This window comes from Nelumbo nucifera, chromosome 7 (assembly GCF_055504915.1).
Source record: "Nelumbo nucifera cultivar China Antique chromosome 7, China Antique-T2T, whole genome shotgun sequence".
In the NCBI taxonomy this organism is placed as follows: Eukaryota; Viridiplantae; Streptophyta; class Magnoliopsida; order Proteales; family Nelumbonaceae; genus Nelumbo; species Nelumbo nucifera.
Window position 1 is genome coordinate 26,025,087 of NC_142655.1, and position 15,041 is coordinate 26,040,127.

The window sequence follows — 15,041 nt, forward strand, 5'->3', positions numbered from 1 at the left end:
CCACATCCGGGCTACAAAATCTTATACGAGCTCCCAAAAAAGGTCTTTGCCTGAAAAAAGCGTTACTTTGTGGTCCACAACACTACAAAATAATTCCTGATCCTATTTACTTTTAGTGGCGGATTTGCTTCTTCTTCAACTCTCTTGTCTTTTGTTCTCATGGTGCACGGGTTGACCCTACCTATAAGAACATTTGCTCTTTTAGTGGTATGGTTTGGATGTAGACTGTCCATATTGGCGGAGCCACGAAATTTTCTTGAGGGGAACCAAAACCTAAAGTAGATGTAAATAGGCTCATAAGGGGACCAACCAATGGGTTGGTGAGTTGGGAAGGGGGATATACATGAAAAATTGTATTACTAGTGGGAGATTTTTGGAACGGGGGATGCCTCCCCTGGGTCCCCATGGATATCTACCCTCTTCGCTCGTTGCATGATTGGATGGGGCGTTTGGTGGGTACTATGGATGTTTCAAAAGGTCTCTATGGATGGTTCAGTGTTGCATATTTTGTGGCAAAAATGGAAGGCTCAGTGTAGAGAGAGAGAGAGGTATATATATATATATATATATATATATTATATTCTATATGTAATATATGCATTATTATATTTAATTCACATTTTTTTAGTTCAACTTTTAATTTTTATTTGTAAAAAATGTCAAAAATTGTAATTTAAGGTGAAAAAGGGTTTTTTTTTTATTGTGAAAATAATGAAGCAAAGTTCCTTCGTCCCTTAGGATGCATAGATCTCTAAAAATAATGACGTGAAAATTTGCACATGCATTGAATGTGCAACCTGTGACCCAGTGACCAAGTTGAATAGATCAATGATTTAACTGCCCAAATTAAATAATTTTTTACCAAGTCAATAACAATGACCAAGTCTGAATAACCAAATTGGATGTTTTTTTTTTTTTTTTACCAATGGCTCAACCAATATGGATTCAATGACCAAGTCTAACAAAATGATCACTCTCTAACATCTCTGGATTGTCTACTTCAACGTGTCCAAATATTTTACTTAATAAGGATCCCATTAGTTGATACATCAAAAGCAAAAAATCTAAAACTTAAATAAGTGTCATTACCGAGTCAAAGAATGACATGCAACAATGTAGTCACTCCACCAATCTCCAAAGTCTAGGAGTGATCAAGAAAAAGTCCGATTTAGACTTTCCATAACACCCACATCTATACCTGGGGTCTTACCTTGATGCGAGAGAACAATCATCCCTTATACTGAGGCTATACAAAGTTTGTCGGTTTAGATTAGCTTATTGATTATGATAGCCTTTAATGCAATGCCATAACCCAAAAATACTCATGAGGGGCTAACTACATAGAAATATACCCAAACAACGTATGTAACTACACAAATACTGAACTTTATTTAGGATAAACTATAAAGACTCGCTGTATTATGGAATCAATGACAAATACCCTCTATATTTTTATTTGCGACAAAGACCCCTGAACTTTTACGTTTCTAGAAAGACCCCCTCACATTTAGATGTTTAAAGCATTTTAAATCTCAAAAGTGCCCTTTTATTATTTATTCGGACAATTTTTCCCTTTTACTTACACTTTGATAACCCAACAATTCCTGAAAATAATGATTTTCAGTAATTGTTACATGTGTATAGGTTTTTCTTCTCCGACAATGGCAATAAAAATGCCTTCTTCTCTAGAGATAACATAAAAGATGCGAATGATTTTCTTTTCTAATATTATTGAAGATTCTTCTATATCTAGCAATGGCATATTGGACAACTCTTTGCCAATAAGAGATAGTGACAACAACATGGAATCCTGCTTCGGTTAGTGCATTATGGACAGGTTAAGGTTGGGGTGCGAACTCGTAGCGTCGTTGGTTGTCTAAATCTCCCTCTGTAGCTTCTGTTGCTGTAGAAGTTAGGGCAGCTCTTCCCGGCTTTCATCTGTTAGACACATGCCACTTTCTGGTGCACGAAAGGGAGTTTGAGAAGGTACCGGGCATTCGTCCGTCACGTCAACTGCTCTAAGGCAAGAGTCGTAGCGTCGTTGCCAAAAACCTTTCTGTTAGTAAGGTCAGTAAGGAGTAGTGCCTTGTCTTCCTAGCTCGAGTTGCTAAAGCAAGCAATTACAATTAAGGCTCATAATGGCGGCTTGATTGAGTGAAAAGGTGTGAGTTAAGGCGATAGTTCCCAATAGCTTATGAGGTAGTTCACGGTAGCTCTGGTCTTGCAGCTGTTGTTCTTATTCCTGCAGCTGTTGGAGCTCTATCAGGTAGGGCAGCTCTGTAGTTAGGGGGGCGGCAGCTGCATCTGAATCGGTCAAAATAGCTTGCTCATTTGAAGGTGAATAGCTCTGCAGTTGGGTGGGGATAAATGACCAGCCTCCAACTTTCATTGCTCCATTAAAACTAGAACAAGCTATCTATTAAACACATTGCAAAGGACAAACATCTGAACCAAACAGCAAACCTTCTCTTTCTCTTTCCCTCTCCATGTAAAAAACCCAACCAAAAAAAGAAAAATTAAAAGAACTGTCATCGTTGGAGTAAACAGCTGAGTTTATGCAAATACGACTCTTGGAGCAATCTTTGTTGCTAAGATTGTAATCTTAACAAACAAGTAATGAAGCTATTCAGGTTGAAATATGTACAAGAATAAAATAACAAATGGGTGTGAGCTGTGAGTCTGTGACTGGTCAGATGACTCAGATCTGCTACCAACTAGACGCTGCCAACATATTCCAACCAGCCACTGCAGCCACCCATTGGGAATATCTCCCCATGACTGACCAGGAAATATTCCCATTGGTAGCTTTGTTGGTAGCAGATCCCTACCTGGGCGTGAGTGAGGTGAGGCCCCCAATTTGCAAACCACTTTTTCAACGATTGCACGATTCACTACTCCCCTCCCTTTCCAATTCTGAATTCCCCACCCACGTAACACTGCCGTGGGACTTTATATGTTTTACTTTTGGTTTGGCATTCTTTCACATTTACACACATTTCGCTTTTTCTTTCCCAGATCTCTGCCTCTCTCCTCTTCCAATTGCATCGCCACTAATCTACAGTGTGATTCTGTTTAGTTACTTCACCCTTCATCTGTCTGTTTTTTTTCCATCATCACTGATTCCACTACCTAATCTTAGGTCTTTTGCATTTATCTTTCTACTGTGGTTAACCCACTTCTCATCTTAGAATTGCTTTTCTTGTGTCTGTTCTCCTCTCTCTTTTCACTTCTCTCTCTCTCTCTCTCTCTTTAACAGACCTCTCAAAATATGTAAAGGTGTTGAGTGGGGTTAAATTGGCTGGACTAGGCTAGTGTAGTGTAGGAATTGTAGTCTGATTGTTTTTAGGATTTTGAGAAGGGAAAAGTTGGTCAATGATATATAAGTTTTTAATTCATGTTCTTGTTTCAGATTTATGTGGGGTTCATGGAAATTTTATTTTTCCTATTCCTAATAAATAACTTTCCTACTTAGGGGAAAATTGACAATATTTATATGGGACAAAATTGCCATGTTTAATAATGAATTTTTATAAATAAAATGGTCATTATCTTATTTACTTAGGACATAAAAGAATATAAGTAAATGCATTTACTCGGATATGTATTTCTTAATAAATAACTTCCCAAAAAATAAACAGCATGACCCTAATTTAGAGTTTTAAACCCACTAATGTAACGGCATGTGCTATCACACGTGTATAAATAAAAATGAAAGGAAGATAGATAGACCCACCATTCTAAGTTGGGTTTTTAGCCATTGGAAAATTATTACTGATAACTTGTATTGAGGGATATTGAAAATTTATTACTGATAACTTGGAAAGAAAGATAGACCCACCATGGAGAAGCAAAGGGAATGGTCACTGATTATCTTTAACTCATCCAAATCGATAGAAATGGAAATCACGAACAATAAGTCACACTGCTACATACCCTCTACAATCAGGAAACTGGTAAGCTAATTAACTTAGGCCGCCTAGGGAATTTGTATTTTCTTCTTTATATCTTTTAAATCATAATTATATTTATCTCTCTCTACAAAAAGAAAAAGAAATAAAAGAGAGACACCATGGTGGAATTATCTTTTAAATCATAATTATATTTATCTCTCTTTACAAAAAATAAAATAAATAAAAGGAGAGACACCATGGTGGAATTATCACTGTCCCTTATTACTAAAGAAGTAACCACCACCTTTTATTCCATTGTACAGTACCAAAGATACATATATCAAATGGTTTCATGGGAGGGTCAAATAAGGGGCTGTTTGATAACAGCTTATAGTGGATGAACTAAAAAGCTTATTGTTTTGTCTTTTAGTGGGTAAATTTTCAAGGTGGTTAGTAGATTCGTTAGGAGGAAAAAACGGTGTCATATTAGAGCCACATCAACAATTCAACTTCAACTACCATATCTGCTATTTGGTTAGCCATTTTTTAGAATAACAGCAAAAAATATGTTTCATTGATTCTTAGAAATTGGTGCCACTTCAGAAAGCATAATTTAAACTTTTTTTTTTTTTTGCATTGCGCAAACTGTTACAATATTCCATAACTAAAATGACAATGAAACCAAACACCACCTTAATAACTGAAGCCAAAGTAATATACTACTATACTTTTTAATATTTTATTTATCTAATCATTTTATCCACTAAGAAATTATAACAAAACAATAAAATTTTCAGTTCAGCACTTCAGTTGTTATCAAATAACTCCTTACTCTTTCTATAAATCTGTGGCACAAATTGAAACTCCACATATTCTATCCTAGTGGAGAAGCAATAATAAATAGATATAATATATTATTATTTTTTTCAATTGTCTATATTATATATATCTAGGCTATATTCCATGAGAGTCGCGACGGATTTACAATAAGGATATGTTATACTCCCTTTGTTTTATCTCACGGAGGCTTTCCCCCCACCTTGATAACGTGTGAGATTGGGAAAAACATCTCTTTGTTCAAAATTGCATGTGAGACCAACAAAATATTTTATTACTTATTATTAACCAACTTATCTAAACTTGGCAAACTTCTGCTTAATAGTATTAATTTAAATCGTTAATTTAATCCCATATTCGTTTTCTTTTCTTTTTTTTTTCCTTCTATTTGTTTTTGGGTATTCGTGGTAAGTTTTCATGCACATTCTTAAACATGCTGGTATACAGTGGATTACAGACTCCAAAATCCAAAAACCAAAAATGTTTCTTTTTACGGGGCAAATCTCACACAACAATGTCCACTTGCTTCACTAATCTTTACCATTTTTTCTTATTTTAATCAACCTAGTTAAAAGTGCTGATCACAGCAAGATACATATAAAGATGGTGTTTGATAGAGTCTTCTCACTAAGGCTTTTTCGGTTTTCACCATATATATTAGTGTTAAGTAAGGGTTGGATGGATTGAATTAGACCAGTCCAGACTTAATGGTCCAAAGTGTTTATTGAATTAGATTGGGCTTGGCCCATTTATCATAAATTTATATTGGATTGGGTTGAATTGAACCAATATCTGGTCTATTGATAGAAGATAAGAATATAGGTGTCAATGGACCAGGTTTAGGTTAGAACCAATCTAAATTAAAACAGATTGGACAGTCCAAATATTGAAATAGGCTAATCTAAAATAGTCCAAAATATTCATTGGATTGGATTGGACATAGTTTGGACTGGACCGGATTGGACCAAATCCAGTCCAATTGACACCCCTAGTATTAAGTAGAGGCACTTTGCTCTCTCCCACACTTTTACTTGTTTAACATTTTTCAAGTTGTTTCAAACAATATTGAATGCTTTGTATTATGTGTGAGAGTAATTTTTGAAGAAAATATCATCTTGACGTTATTTTGCAATGGAAGCATATTTTCAAGGTGATTTTGGCATCAATGCTGATTCTTGTTGATTTTTCAAAAATAGGCGATTTTTTATATCACTGTTTTTTTTTTCAAATATCAGTAAATTTTGTTATTTGTTATCATTTCTGCCATGTAAGTCAATTTTTGAGAAACTGGCTAAATATATTTGGTATTGATTTTCAAGGGTCAATTATTTTTGTATTAGAGTTATTATTCAGTGCCATATCGTCATCAAACATTGAAATCAGCTAAAAATCAGGAAATCATCAAAAAATGTGATCCCTAAAGAGGGATGATTTCAAGATCAATTTTTGGTCGATTTCCAGAAAATCATCAAAGTCGGCCAACCAAACAAAAATTTCAACACCAACTCCTCTACCACTGACATGGCTCGAACATGACAGTGATTTTCAAGAAATTATCATCGATGCCAAACATCACCCAACTTTTTGCTTATGTGTGCTCTCTATCACCATATAACAATATAAAATATGCAAATACCCAAATCATTTTAACAAATCTAAAGCATTACTTTTGTTTGAAAAAACGACAACAGATACCAAACATTCCTAATTCAAATGTACTTTGCTTTTGTTAAAAAAAAGTAGAAAATCCTGAAATGAGTTTTTATACCCATTATTTTTATTTTTTTCCCATCATTTTTATTATTTCAAGTTTTTTTTCTCTTCTCCTATCATTTTCCTTGTAAAATCCAAATCATTTATCGTACAAATTTCTCTTTGAAAGCGAGACTCGTGTTATTTTTACCTCTGGCTAGTATGAGTCATGAGACTCGTGTTAGGTAAGGCCGTAAAGGAGGCCTATAATGGCCCTAGTACAGACATGAAAAGTTGAAAACAACAAGGTCTTCACTACTTGAAGCAAGTATAGAGAAAACTTACTACATAGGTTGGATTTTGGACGTAACCCCAAAAGGGAGAAAGCTGGATGGGGAAAAGCCCTGAACCACCAAGGTGAGAATAGTTTGGCTGTTTGGTAAAAAAAACAGCCTGCGCTGCTTTAATTATTCTTTTACGCTAAGTTCATATTCCATGCTAACGTGTCATATGCAGGAGGCTCAAAAACAGCCCAACCTGTTTTATTTCAAACAGCCAAACTTTGTTGTCCAGAGTTGTGTTGGAGATTTAGAGGAAAATTAAAAATAAATAAAAAGAGAAAAGCAAAAGTTTTTTTGGTAATGCAAAAAAAAAAACGAAAGATGAGAAATGGGGTTGAGGACTGATGAGCAAGAAAGCATTATTTATTTATTTATTTTGCTTTTCAGTGAGGCCAAAAACCTGATGGTCTCTCATGAAAAGCCACAAAGCTTAAACACATACAGCCATTTGACTATAGAAAAGCAAAAGCGGACCCCAAACAAGCCCCTTCTCAGTTCTCACCCACTCCCTTCCCTCTTCACTCCCTCTCTCTCTCTCACACACATTCTGATTCTCACTCTCGTTCTCGATACAACCCTATAGAAAACCGCCTTCCGTTTCTGCCTGTCGTTTTGTTGTATCGAAATAAAAGCCGTGTTTCCCATCTCTCTCTCCATAGGAAAGTCTACATGGATGATGGGACGCTGCAGGCTTCTTCTCTGCTAAATCTGTAGTTCTAAGAGAAAACTGAGCCACCCATTTTCGCTCTCTCTCGTTTTCTCTTTCTCTCTATATCCATATGCTTTTACATATTTTCAAAGATGAGCCATTGGATTCATTGTACGATCCCTTCTTGCCTTTCCCCTTTCTAAATCTAGAGATTATGGAATGGAATAGGAAGACACCATTTGATTACTAAGGGCAAAGGAGGTTGTGGAAAAGTAAAAATAGAACTCTGTTCTGGGGAAGGTATGTTGATATTTGTCGATCGTTTTATTGTTTTCGTTGATCACTTTTTTTGTGTGTGTTTTAATCTGTGTTTGTTTTAATTTGTATTGTCGTTTGTGTTCATTCTTTCTTTCTAGGAGGTGGAATGTCTCTTTGATGGGTTTACATGCACTAATCTCTTACAGCATTGTTTCTTTCTTTTCATTTTCTGCGTTTCATGGGCAATCGATTTTAGGGTTTCGTGTTTAGATTGTCTAGCAACGATTGTGTTTATTTGTGAAGCCTTTTTGCATTCGTTTATTTATTGAATACATTTATCATCTTCGTTTTGTTATATTACTGGTGATACGGGGTCTGTTATTAGATTTTCTTGCTTCTTTCCTATGTTCAATTTGAGGTCCTTCAATGTAATTTAGATTTGATACATGTAGTTCTAATCCCTTTTTGTTAGACCTTGCTTCTTTGACAGTCAATTTTCTTTATCTAAACTATTGCCTCTTCGAATAGGAGTTTAATATAATAGTATATCTGAATCTAGAAACTGTGACGTTGGTATTCTGCTTTTTACCTTGTTTGTCGTTATTTCTTCTCAGAAGTTTAATGATATATTTTGTATGTTCTAAGGTCTGGTTGGATCTCCATTTTCTTTTGCAAACTTTAACATTTGAAGATTGTACCAGTTGAGTCATAAATTCATTGAGAAGATTCTCTCTCTCTCTGGTCACCTTCAGTTGTAGATATTTAAATTTGGTTCATTGGTCGGCTTCAGTTATAACATATAAGTCCTTTAAATATGCTCCTTTGCATTCAAGTCTGATATTACTATTTATTTGGAGGAGGAGCCATCTAATTTATGGTCTTATAAACTTAGGACTGAGCACTGAAAAACGGTGGACTTGGGCATATTACTGAAGATTGTTTAAGGTTGAGTGGCGTTTCTATATAAGACCATGCAATTAGTTCTTTCTTTACCTACCGAGCACTGAGGTTGTGTACTGTTTTACTTAATCTGAATTCTCATACTATTTTTTTGCTTAGATACCATGGATTTCAGTCCCATTATTTCTTTGCATATCTCTTTTAATCAGATGATTCCATATTGAGGTAGGGTGATTGTTTTCCCTACTTGATTGGTGGTAAGTTCTTTGCATTGATCTTTTCCCACTCCTGATTTTATGGTAATATGAAATGACCTTGATTTTTTCGGATTTCCAATTAACTTAGGATTCTTATAGGTGCTTGCGCTTTTAATGTGGATATGCTGCAATTACAAGAAACTTGGGTTTTATTTCTTCCTTCGGTTTGTTTTCTTCAGGGCATTTTTATATTTCTAGATCATGGAAGGGGAAACCTCGTGGTTCACTGATCACTTTGATGACATTGGAAGAGAAATCCCGGAGATTTCAGAGTTTGAACCATTCTCGGAGATGTGTGATGAAGGCAGCAAAGAAAATTCACTGGTTTCATTGGATGCCATTCTCCCTGATGAACTATTGGAACGAATCCTAGCTTATCTCCCTGTTGCAAGCATCTTCAGAGCAGGTTGTGTGTGTAAAAGATGGAGGGAAATTGTAAATTCCAAAAAGTTAAATGTCTTGTCACAGAAACCCTGGTACTACATGTTTACCAGCTCTGATGATCCCATTGGGTATGCCTATGATCCTATTCTTCGGAAATGGTATGGTGTTGATCTTCCCTGTATAGAGACATCTAATTGGTTTATTGCCTCATCATGTGGGTTGGTTTGCTTCATGGACAATGATAGCAGAAGCCAGCTATTTGTCTGTAATCCAATCACCAAAGCCTATAAAAAGCTTGAGGAACCTCCTGGTCTGAGGTATTCTGACTACAGTGCCCTTGCAATCTCAGTAGACAGGGTATCACACAATTATACCATTACAATTGCAAAATCTAAGCAAGTCCCTGGCAACTTTTTCCAATGGGATCTCTCTATCCATGTTTATGATTCAGAAACAATGACATGGGTGACTTCTGCTACAGAGATGTTTACAGGGTGGAGAGGTGGTGATGAGAGTGTGATCTGTGATGGGATTCTATACTTCTTGATTTACTCAACAGGAGGCGGCATGCGTTGGCCTGACCGCCATGGCTTGGTAATGTATGATCTCTCTAGTCGATCTTCCCACGGTATGCTGATAAGGACTTTTATCCCTGTACCTTGCTCTCTTACCTGTGGTCGCCTTATGAACCTGAAGGATAAGCTGGTAATGGTAGGTGGGATTGGGAAACAAGACCGACCTGACATAATTAAGGGTATTGGCATTTGGGTTCTTGATAGGAAAGAATGGCGAGAGGTAGCTCGGATGCCCCACAAATTCTTTCAAGGATTTGGAGAGTTTGATGAAGTCTTTGCAAGCAGTGGCACTGATGATCTCATCTACATCCAGAGTTATGGAGCTCCAGCTCTCCTTGTGTTTGACATGAACCTGAAGCAATGGAAGTGGTCACAGAAATGCCCTGTAACAAAGCGATTCCCACTTCAGCTCTTCTCTGGTTTTTGCTTTGAACCCAGGCTTGAAACTGCACCTTGATTTGGGTTTGGTATTCTCTTCTGATCTGATTTGGATGGTCTTAACAATTTGATATGATCAGAAAAGCTTATGGGAAAAGTTCTACTTAATCTGTCTTTTCCCTATCAAGAAAACCCAATACCGTTTTCAATTCCTTAATTCTTGTTTTCCAAATTTCCTACTGTTTCTTTCCCTAAACACTGGTATTCTTTTTTGCTGGATCTTATCAATTTATGTTTCAAAATGAGAGCATCTACTATAACTGCTATTCCTTCTTGCCCTCTTTTAGATCTTTTGAATCTGGTAATTTTCTTATTTCACCCTGATCAAATCTGGAGTTCACAATTTGTACAATCATTGGTGATATGGTCCCTTTCGAGATAACAGTAAGAGAGGCATTTCCAATATCCAGTCTTTCACTAGATGAAAGTTTCATGCAACTCCAAGGCAAATTTGTGGGAATGGGCTTGCCGTTGTGATTCATTCTGTGTATGGGCTTGCACTGCTATTCACTTTGTGGTCTGTGTTTGCTGTGTTTGCATGTTGAGTATAAGCTTTGGAGTTTGGATGGGTGAGTACTTTCTGGTGTCTGTATGCACAGGAGTTTCAGTTTTTTGTTTTTGTTTGCATTTGTATAGAACTGCTTCGTAGTTCATATTATAAAGGATTATAAGCTTGGGATGAGTGAATACTTCCTTGTCAGTATTCATAAAGCATTTTTTGGGGTGATTGCAGAGTGAAAATCATAAGCTGTTTTTTGCAAGACGTTTGAGTACCTTTTAAAATTGAAATCCATTCCAGCCTGTGAATTGGCATTACTCCTTCACGCTTGTCATGCAATAAAGAAGCTTTTGAATAATGTGACACTAATCATGGTTGGTTTGAGTTGTTCATACTTCATACGGAATGATTGTGCAGTGGTACAGCCAAACCAGTCACCTCTACTCATTTAATTATAAATCGTAATATGGAAGGCATTGAGCGGCGGCCATTGTAATCACCATCTCAAATCATGAATTCATGATGGCGAGGTAATTCTTCTTTTCCTCCTTTGCTTAAACAAATGTCTTTTCTGGTTTTGCCACGAGGCAGAGCTATTGCACCGAGAATCGCTTCCAACAAAGAGGACACATTCAATTATTTATTTTTTGGAATTTTTATTGATTCCTCCACTTCATAAAGTTTTATGAGTTCGCACATTTGACAACTGTGACAAGTGGACGAATCTATCACAATTGCAGTGGTTCTATGGCATGGGGGGACCACAAGGCTTAGTAGCATTTAGAGTGTAAAACCTTGGTATTGTTTTTATCGTTTTATATGTATTTGCATGGTATATATAAAACACAAATACAAATATACCGTGCATACTGTATATGTATGAATATGTACATGTGTATTTGTATTTGCACTCTTTTCAAATTGAGCCTATATGGCTCAGTTTGGAAGGAGTATAAATACAAATATGGTAGAGTGCAAAACCTTATATTTTGTATTGTTTTGTACCTAATTGTACTGTACATATTTGTATTTATACTCTTTTCAAATTAAGCATAAACAAGTTTCTTTTGATTTCGCTATGAAACAGAGTTGCACACTGAAACTTGATTCCAACTACGAGAGCAGATCGAACTAGGGGTGTCAAAAGACTCCAAAAGTCCAAAAACTGATTAACATTTGATCTCGGATCAGATGATCTGTTAACCTAATTGGATTGGATAGAATTTAAATATGATGTAGGATCTTCAAATCCAATCAGATTTTGGATTGGATGCGGATTTCCCTTTCCATTAATCGAATTGGATTCGGATTTGGCCGAAATTCGTTCGGATCCAAGTATCCCATTGCCACGTGGGTTGTGGCGTGCATATGTCATACTTGGACTAAATAACAAATATCATCTTTTTTTTAATATCTTGAAATGATTCAATTAAAGTATCGACATGATAGGTTTGATATGGGGCATATCTTGTTAGTTTTGAGGCCCTTTCCTCTTTTACGCAAGTAAATAACTTTATTCCCAATAAATATTTACCCATGTAAATGCATTTACCCATATTCTTTTATTTCTTAGGTAAATAAGATAATAACTAATTTAACTATAAAAATTCATTATTAAAAGGGACATTTTTATTCCGTCCTAGTGCTGGCAACTTTTCTTAAAGTGGAAAAGTTATTTATCTGCCTAGGAGTGATACCCAGGAAAATAAACTTTTCCATGTTTTCACATAAATCTGAAAAAAGAATATGGGTTTCTTAGTCAATAGGATTCACAATCCCATTGACCAATTTCCCCCCTCTCAAAATTCAAAAAATAATTCCCATGAAAGGCATTGAAATGCAAAATATGGAGAGTTATGGGATATTAATAGCTCCATCCTAATAAAATTATGTACAAATAATATATTGAAAAAGATAGTACCCAAGCAATTGATGTGCGTTATTTTCAATTTTTTGTATTGTACTATCAATATTTTGGAACTTGACAAGGAATTCTAGCATGGAAAGAAAGTGTTAAAGGAAATTTAAATGGAAAATTCATAGAAGTGAAGAAGTTCTATTTACAAGATGCATAATTGAAGTTGAGAAAAGAAATTTCTCTGATTTTCATTTGTCTATTGTTTGGTTTCTTTGTATGAAGTTGCTCATACTAAGGTTGAGTGTGGGTTGGTTTGGTTCGGTTTCAAGGCAAAATTTAGAACCTACCCTATAGGGGTCAATTATAGGTTTTTGGAACTGAAACTTACCTTGTCAAGATTGGTTTCAAAGTCAATTCTGCCTTGGTGATTCTAAGGTCTTTTACAGGGTCTATCCATGGAACCAAAAATAATAATAATAATAATAATAATAATAATAATAATAATAATATCACATTCGTAAAATGTTTAAACTTGATTTTCAATAATGATAATATATAGTTGAAAATTTATATTACTTTTATTGATTAAATTGAATAATTTAATCTGTATTTTATCAAGATATATTACCTTTTAAAACTTATTATTATAATTTAAATTTTGTAAATATTACCTTTTATATATTATACATATTCAAATATTAAATTGATGAAAATTATTAATTTACTTAAGTGGCTTAATTGTTAAGTGAGACCCTAGTCTTTGTAACAATGAATAGTTAGGTTCAAACATTCACATCACTAAAAGTATTTTGGCATCTATTTTAAGACAAATTAGGTTCTAAGGCCAGTTCCACCCAGGCCAGTCAAGGTTGGTTTTCTGGGTTCGTTTGGGTAGGAGAAAAACTCCAAATCTTAGAACCAACCAGGCTGCGTGGGTTACAAGAATTTGAAACCAGGCCCTACCTAATAACATATTGGATAGGGTTGGTTCAAGCGCAGTTCAATCTCAGGGCCAAGTGAGCCAATGGATCCTGTTCTGATCCAGCCGGTGTTCTTGGACCAAGATCCTAAGTTCGGTATCACATCTGTTTGCGGCCGGAGAAGAGACATGGAAGATGCGGTCGCAAGCCACCCTTCACCTTTGACGTGTCACTCTACAACGGAAAGGGTATGGGAAGGAAACCGGCAAGAGGAACAGGATGAGCAACTTGTGCTTGCCTGGTTCGCTTGAACCGGAACGGGTTTGCGGGAAGGTGGTACTCTGTGACTGGGGTATTTGTGCGCGAGTAGAGAAAGGTGCGGTAGTTCGTGATGCAGGTGAATTGGGCATGATACTGGCGAACACGGTGGCCAGCGGCGAAGAGCTGGTGGTGGAAAGCCATTTACTTCCAACGGTTGAAGTGGGGAGGAAGGTAGGGAATATGATTAGGGGCTTAGGGAGTATGCAAGATCAGATCCGAAAACGATGGCAGTGCTGAGTTTTAGTGGGAAAGTACTGAATGTTACGCCATCGCCAGTAGTAGCGGCATTTAGTTCGAAAGGACCAACCGTGGTAACACCCCAGATCAGGCCCTCTCTGTTTTGTTTTCCGATGACTGATATCCAATCAACAAAGGAAAGGAAAAAATCTGACCCGGTGGGAAGCTGTCTGGTTCGGTACAAAATCTACATTCGTTGGTTGTATGCTTTGTACGTTATCAAAAAAAAAAAGGATAGATCTGAAATGCCATTTTTGCCTTGTAAGAAACCCTACTAGCAACAGATCTGAAACGCCCCTTGGGCATGAGTGAAGGTCTATGACGGGCACCCTCTCCTCCACCTGAAACGCTCAATAGAATACCACGATCTGCCTCTTCACGCATTCGACGCTCTGTGTTAATGATGCAGTCAGCGGCCTCCATGAATTCAGAGAGGGTTAGCTCGCTATCGGTAAGTCGGAGGTTGCCTTCTTGATTAGCTCGCTCCAGTGTCTTGTCGAATTTGGAGGTGGTTCGATTGTAAACAGAGATGGAGAAGCCTCTCGGATTCTCACGTTAATTCCAACATGATCTAACACACCGCCCTCCCTTTACAACATGATGTTTTCAAAAGTTGCCATTATTTTCTTTGCTTCTCCTTTTATTTTATTATGATTTTAGGAATACATGAATCCGGTGGTTCTAAACTTGGAGATGAAAGTGGCAGATTGGGTCCCAAGCTGTTTCAGGTCACTTCTGGTTCAGCGGTCACGGAGGAGGAGTGTGATAGAAAGTTAACAATAAGGGAGAATTATTTAAGACAATAATGACTCGGAAATGGAACCGTTTTGGCCATTTTTCTGGATCAACGGTTCATTATTCAGTTGAAACGGATAGTTGATAGTCTGTTCTAATAAAAAATTAAAAAATAAAAATAATTAAAAATAAAAAATGGTAAAAAACTGTTGAATAGATTAACGATTTAACGGTTTGATCACTTAGGTTG

General features: G+C 36.4%; 1 pseudogene across 4 annotated transcripts; it reads left to right on the plus strand.

The window, feature by feature from the left end:
- Positions 1–7,150: 7,150 nt before the first annotated feature.
- Positions 7,151–10,982, plus strand: LOC104593436 (F-box/kelch-repeat protein At3g61590 pseudogene; annotated as a pseudogene). 4 transcript variants are annotated; one of them, XR_016078760.1, is made up of 3 exons: positions 7,204–7,709; positions 8,560–8,675; positions 9,004–10,982. The product of XR_016078760.1 is annotated as an F-box/kelch-repeat protein At3g61590 pseudogene, transcript variant X2 (transcript). The 4 variants fall into 4 exon arrangements; XR_016078759.1 differs by lacking the exon at positions 8,560–8,675 and having other exon boundaries at positions 7,151–7,709; XR_016078761.1 differs by lacking the exon at positions 8,560–8,675 and having other exon boundaries at positions 8,924–10,982.
- Positions 10,983–15,041: the final 4,059 nt, after the last annotated feature.